Here is a 7748-nt window from a genome sequence, read left to right on the forward strand (position 1 = left end):
CTAAGACAAATGGGCCAACTTTGGTAGGAGTCACAGGTCTAGCATCTAGGGTTGGCATTGTAGCCACTGATCAAAAACAAGATGGACCCCAATCAAAATTTGGATCAGACGTCAAGACTGATGATACTGCACGTATGCCAAAAAATATGGAAATATTTATTAACTACATGATGGAACTTTCTGAGTAGCTCTGCAACAGGTATGAAAATGAGAGCAGGAAAAGAAGATGGGCTTGGGTTTTCCCGTTGGTTATGAGAGGGGCCAGGGTGACAGTGCCCAAATATGGTTTTAAGATCCTACCAATGCCAAAGGAGGGAACACTAAGCTTTCTCATCATCTTTCCCAGATATAAGTCTGAAAGAGAAGAGAGAAGTTTAAATGCTATCAGCAGGGAAACATCAAAAAATGACATATTACAACTGACCCCTGATGTTTGACTGATGACTAAAAGTGCCATTTTTCACTTAACTGAATTTGAACCTGTTTAAGTGAGCCATTATGGCACTCTATGAGGTCTGCAGCCTAGGGAGGTTAAGAAAAATGAAATTTCAATTAAATACCATTTCAAAAGCTTAGCATTATGTATTCTGAGAAGTGACTGAGTGCTTGATCATTATTAGTGATGTCTAAAACTCCTAAGGGGATAAGGAATGTCTTGGGGAAGTCTTGTATTGCGGCTTTAGTAGGCATAGATGCATGTGTGACATTGAATTATATTTTGTGTATCTGTCAGGCAAGAGATACCCAGAGTTCTGTACACCAAAGAAAGAGCCTTAGATAAGAAATTGTTGTTGCTGTCATTAACTATATCAGACAGCCAGATCCTTGGCAATAGCCCATGAATCTGTAAAAATGTACAAATGGGACCAACTGTTGACCAGGTCATCCAATGTTCTATGACTGCTTAGAGTTTGGTCAATTGTGGTGACCTCTGGGCCTCAGACTCTATCAAAGACATCCCGGTTAAAGAATGAACAGCAACAACAATTCAGTGAACTTTATCATGTTTGAGAGTGGTGATACTGTCCATAATGTCTACTGACTCCTTTTGCTGCTCACTCAGTTGATCCCAAGGAGCTCCATAAATAGCCAGAGGGTCTGGGAAAGGGGTGACCTCTGTTAACAGCATGGTATGTGAAAAAGGACTGAGGACAAGAAAGGTCACCTCCTCTTGCAGTGGAAATATGTCAGAAGCTCAGGATTGGCTCTGCTCTGTAACAAGAGTCCCTGGTGGTCATGCTTTTGGGGTGCTGCTTTCATGACGAAAGGCATAATGAACAGCTGGATATGGAGGGTCATGGTTTTAAAACTTCTGAGCATCTGTATTTCCAGGAAAACGCAGTATGGACCAGCAATACGCATTCTAATGATATATAACATGAGGCCAAAGAGAATAATCTTGCATCAGGAGCTCATGGGCAATTTATAGCTATTATAGGTGTTCCAGAGGCTCTAAGAGGTATGAGCCAAAGACTCTATGGTAAAGGTGTCTCTGGTGGGGGTACTAACAAAATGCCTATTGTATTGCAATTTGGACAGATTTTAAAGCTTTTGTTGGAAGAGGTTCCATTTAAGATGGGCCAGTGTACATATGACAGCATAATTAGATTAAGTAAAGTTTGTAAATGAATTTGTTTGTAAATGTATTAAGTAAAATTATAAATGAATGTAAAGGAATATATTGCCTTTAGAATCCCCCAAAACTAAAGATGTTCATGTTGGGGATACATGATCAATAATTCTTTCTTGACAGTATTAGGAGTGGGGCAGACCTTGGCTTATCAAATGATTTCAGGAATTTAAACCAAGGTGGTAGGCTTTTGAATTATTCATGGGATGATTCAGCCCTTTTTTTTTGTGAGCTGCTTTGTGAGTAGTGGCTTGTCTTGAATGAGTGTGTCAAGTGAATCTTGTCAGAAGAAGATATCATCAGTGCAATGTCATACCTGTGCTCCCGGAGAAAGCTGTATGCAGTTAAGATCTTTCCTGCGAGGACTGTGTGCAATGGCAGGGCTATTGAGTTACCCCACTAAGTCAGGTAAAGGTGTATTCTAGACCTTGGAAGTAGTTTGAAAGCAAAGTGCAGCTAAGAGCTATTGAATTAGGCATTAAATATATTAGTCAAACGTGTAATGGCAAAATGTTTACTAGTTGCTGATTAAATGAAGTCAGCAATATCAATAATAATGAGTGGGGATGCTTTGATAGGTGAGACCACAGCATTAACAGCGTCAAGGTGGTATTAATCCACAGTGAGACATTTTTCATTCTTTCTAAGTTTAAGAACAGACCAACCGAGCTGTCAAATGGAAAAGCAGTAGAGATATCACCCCTTCACTAGGTAAGACTTCTTTAATGTGTTTCAATCCTTGAAGACCCTGTTTTAATTTATATTGGGCTGTATTAACGATTTTAATTGGGGAAGGATGGAGATCCATGGAGTCCCATTTGTCAAGCCAATTGTAAGTGCCAAGGATTTAATTTAATTTTAATTTATCATTCATTGATTGTCAAAGTGACAATGCCCACTATGAGATATTTAAGATAATAGGTACTGTAAGCATGAGGAACTAAGACAAGATAAAGGTTTTGATAGCTAAGTGAGGCATACCTATTTGTCCTCTATTTATGTTCAGTAACTCCTCTAAGATAGTTAATTAATAAGACCTCCAGGTTTACTGTAATTCGACTCCTAATAATTAAGGCCACAAAGTTATGTCAATTTATACAGTTAAACAGATATTAAAGTTAATTCACAACATATGTTTTGGAAGCAAAAAAAGCCAATCACTGACTTTGTTTTTATTGTTATATAAATTATTTTAGTAAATTTTTATTTGTTTTTATTGTTGTATAAATTATTTTAGTAAATTTTAGATTTCCAATTGGATCAAATTTTGTGAACTTGTGTTTCAGGTTTTGTTTGCTTGTTCAGTTCACCACGTATTCAAGTTTCTTCCTTTCTCCCTTCCTTTTTTTCCTTCCTCTCTTCCTAGTTCTACATTTCTCTTGTTTTGCTTTTCTTTCTTTCTTTTATTTTATTTTTGTCATTCCTGGATATACTTTAGAGAATTCTATCATGCTCAAATTTTAGAGTTTGGTTTTCCACAGAGCCTTGAATCATCATTTTTAAGTTTAGAGGACTTCAAAAGATGATGGTTGAATTATTCCTCTGACTGCCACAGGGATATTCTAAGGATCCTTTTAACCCTGACAATCAGGATCTTTCTTGGTGACAGGAGCATAGATAGCAGCAGCAGGAAAAGTATCTTGTGGGGTCTTAGTGAGTGATCTTTTTTTTAGGAGTATGACTTCAGGGTATCAAATAGTTATTCCTCTTCCACACAAGCAACCATGGGTAGACCCATGTTGCATAGGGTGTCTGTCTTTCCTTTGAGCTCTTTACAGAATAGGGACAATGCCTAGTTGAGACACACAACCAACGGTTTCAGAGTAAGGGTCATTCCTTGAGCGTAGTATCAGTCATAGCTTATGTTGGAGTTGAGACACAGTTTAACCTGAGACTCACTGATAGTCCTGGGCCAAAATATACTACCCAGGGCCATTTAAAGGAGGGCCCAAACTCATATTCCTATTCCTAAATTCTAATTACCCAGACTCTGGCTTGGGCAGTTAAATCTATAGTAGAGACTCAGTAGAATTCAGCAAGTATAGTGTAAAACAGCTCACATTAAAGTGCAAAGTTGTTAGCAGGCAGCAATGCAACCCAAAGAGCATGCTCACCAGCAATTAGCAAGCCAAAGAAAAACATGGAAGATGCTGAGTGGTAGTGGTCACGGTCTAGACACCCACTCTGCTCTTTTCTTCAATTTTTTTGGAGACTCCATTGAAACCGTGAATTTTCCCATCCCAAAATTTGCTTTGGGTGTTAACATCGATGATGCCCCAGACACACTAAGAGGGTATACAGAGATAATTATTCATTTAATATAGCTTTCTAGGGAGAATAAGATGGCTCACCAGCACTTCTAAAATGGCTTGAGAGAGTAGGAAAGAAAACTGGCTTGGGAGTTTTGAGTGATTAGGTGAGGGGACAAGGAAAAGTGTTCTTATGGGTGGTTTGAACTTCTCACCAGGACCAAAGAAGGGATCACCCAGGCTTTTTCACCAACTTGCCCATATAACAGGCAGAAGTGGAATAGTTAAGGGTGAGGCTTTAAATCTGTCAGCAGTCATACATCAAGAAATGGAGTCACCTTATTACAATTAACTTCTGTATCAGAAACATTTGGACTTTTGCACTGTACAGTTTATTATGATGAAAATTGTCATGCTCTGTGTGATGAGGCATCTAGGTAGCAATGGCACCAATGCCAGGAATGCAGACTTGATCATTAGTTGATTGCATATAGTCTCATCACAGAATGGGCCCTTACTGTGAGCATCTACACGAGTAACCCAGACTGTCAGATGAGCAGCCACAATTGCTTTCTACATTTTGCAGCCATAAAGAGGATTATCTTTAATCTTCCATTTTGTAGTCTTCCAAGTAGTAGAACAGATGGCTAGGACTTTGGCAAGAGTTTAAGAGTTAGTAAAAATATTCCTGTTATATATATATATATATATATATATATATATATATGCGGGTTATGTATAACACTACATATAAAAATAATGTGATTCATTGGAGTACGATTGAAGACAGTCACATGTCTGTCAAGTCACCCATTGTACTGACCAGTCTTTACCAGAGTTAGTCCTTCAGAATTGTCACTGCAACTGGTTTGCTGCTATCCGAGGAGGCCATCAGCTTTCACTGGTAAACAATGTCAGCAGTCAATGACCAGACATTTAGGGAAAACTCGGTGGATTAAGGTCCCCACAGTGCCAGTGGCTTTCCTTCAGACAATCAAGTGGGGGATAAAACATAGAGTAGCAGCCATGTTTTCGTGCAAAGCTGAGATGACTTAAAGCAGAGCACTCTTGAACATACCATATCTGCTTAGCCAATATAGTCTATAACTTTCCATTTTGTTTATCATTCAATTCAAGTTTCTCTACCCCAAAGTAAGGATGTCAGCCTGGAGGTACAAGTCTCCATAAGTAATTGGTTCAGTTTCAACAAGAGCCTAAGTAACAGGTTAAAATGTGTCTTTTATTAAAAAGGGGTATAATTGTTACTGTATCTGGCAGCAGCACTGTTTATTTTGTTTCTATTTGATAAGCCAAGAAGGGATAGGGAGGAGGTTTGCAGGGGAAAGAAGAAGCAACTAATATGTCCCATTAGCATTTTTCCTTTTATATCAGTCTTTGAACAGAAGAATTCTCTGTAACACTATAAGACGAGTAGAAGTAGGACAACACTCTAGGAAGTAGAAGCATGTAAGACATCAAGTCAATGATATGTGCAGATGTCAAAGCCACTGCAATAGTGAGTTAAATCAGCTGGAAGCGTTCATCCATTAGGTCATTTTAACATTCCTGCCTGCACCACTGTGACTTTTCCCCACACTCCATCATTTAAGTTTAGCTTCCTTCTCTGCCTAACAGACTGGAAAGGATAGTGACTCTGGTGCATGTATCCAACAGAGTCATGAATTTGAGTGCCAATCCTCCCCCAAACTCCCCAACATAATGAAACAAGTGCATTTTACCTTTGATCCCTTTTGAGGGAAGAATAATCTTGGCCCAGGCCCCAGCGACCTTTCTCCTTAAAGTAGCTGAAGTCAGAGGAGAAGGAGGGGGTAATGGAGTAGAGTGGCACCATGCTACTGAACAAGACTTTGCATTTACATTTGGTTTTGAGACACATGACAGTTGATCACAACTCAACCAAGTAGACCTCTGTGTTTTGGTTCATCGACAGTTTTTTTAACAAAATGGAAAGATCTCCTTGGTGACACAATTTATTTCAGCTTTGAGGACTCTTTGGTTTGGTAGCCATGGCTACACTGTCTATCTGCTGGAACCACAGGGTCCATAATGCTGCCCATTATGAATATATATCTTTCTATTTCTGCTCCGAGAAGAGTAAGAAACAACTTGTCTCATTTGGGCAACTTGTTCCAATCCCACATGAAGAAATGAAGAAATGATGGAGAAAGAGGATGCCTTTGTCGATTACCAAGGCCACTCCAACAATCAGGGGGTGACAGCCCTCCCACCTATGTCCTCACGTTTGGCTGACTCCTGTAAGTACCGTGTCATAGGCCGATACCTTCCTCGTGAAGGTAGATGCTGAGTTATGTGCACTATGCAAATATTCCATTCAAGAAGTTAGGTCGTATGCTGGGCACTTGAAAAATAGTTTTGTTCAAAATGCTCACAATTAAAAAGAAAATTAAAAATGTAAAGAGGAAGATCGTTAGCTATCTAGAAATGGAATGATAAACAGAGGACATTTACCTTTTCCTGTCTCCTCTCTTGCCATCATTTGGATAAAAGTATTCTCTACCAGATCTCAGGGAGTCTTCTAACTCTGAACCTTGCTTGGGGACCTGTACTTCCTCTCCCCGAAAGTAATCTCTCAGTCAGGATTACAGCCTCACTGTAAAAACTGTCAGATCTGAGATTTAATTTCACCCCATAGCTATGATCTAAAAAGTTAGTCTGTCACTGGTTTTTGGATGCTGGTAGGAGACACAAGACTCCTGAGCCAGTGAAAAAGAAATTAACTGCACAGAGCACACCAAGTACCGTGAGCATCAGTGCATTTGCTTCAGTTTCTCTTGTTCCCAAGTCTCTTGAGGGTGATGGGGCAGGGCCAAACGTTACCTATACTAAGTGGATTGCATTATAGGAAAAGAGCACTAAAATTGGAATTTTTACTTGTTTTTTTTGTTTGCTTCTTTTTTTTTTCTCCCAGAGAAAGATGTACTTCATCCCTCAAGGTGTCTCTCTGAAAACACAACCTTGAAAATGACTCAGGGTCTTATATTTTTATCATGTTAAACAACAAAAGAGAACTGAATGACCCCTAGGAGAATGCCTCCAATACTGTAATAAAACATGAAATTGATCAAAGGAAGTAGCTGTTTTTTTATCATCATGATGATTTTGGACTAGAAATCTACCAGCCTTGTTATCACGAGCCTCCCATTTTCTTTTTCCATTTTTGATGCATATATTATTATTATTAAAATTGATTTTTATTAGAGAGTAAATATACTCTTTTTTTTAAGGAACAAAATTTGGGACTTTTATGTTTGATTTTAGGAAATTCATACAGAGGAAAAGTATACCTATTATGATACAGAGGGGGAGATAAAACATTAAATTGTAAAATTTAAATTTAGTCCCTTTGGAACAGTAACTAAACTAGGAAGGCAGGCACATGTTTTTGAACAGAAATATTTCTCAAAGTATTAATAAAACAGCCACACCTTTTTAAAATGTTGGAGCTGGCACTAATCCCAGCTATGTCTGACATTGCCTCTCTTCCCATTCCACTCATGGTACTTCACAAAGAAAAGAAACTAAACGTTATGTTCAGAACCGATGAGTAATAAATGTAGTAAACCTCAATCTCCTCCTAAAATAGTCTATCATAAGATGATACAGATAATTTTAAGTTGTATTTAAATGAAATTGGATACAAAAATTAAATGGAAAGCCATTGAAAGATTTAGCAGATGAAAATAGAGACTCTCTATCCAACGCTGCAGCTATGACTAATATTTCATATGGAACGCTGACAAAATCAGAAAATGTTTTCCCAAACACAAGTGACTATCTGTGTGAGATATTTCAGATGTTTCATGGGGGTGGTAAACTGCTACTGTATT

The sequence above is a fragment of the Lynx canadensis genome, chromosome B1 (assembly GCF_007474595.2).
Source record: "Lynx canadensis isolate LIC74 chromosome B1, mLynCan4.pri.v2, whole genome shotgun sequence".
In the NCBI taxonomy this organism is placed as follows: domain Eukaryota; kingdom Metazoa; phylum Chordata; class Mammalia; order Carnivora; family Felidae; genus Lynx; species Lynx canadensis.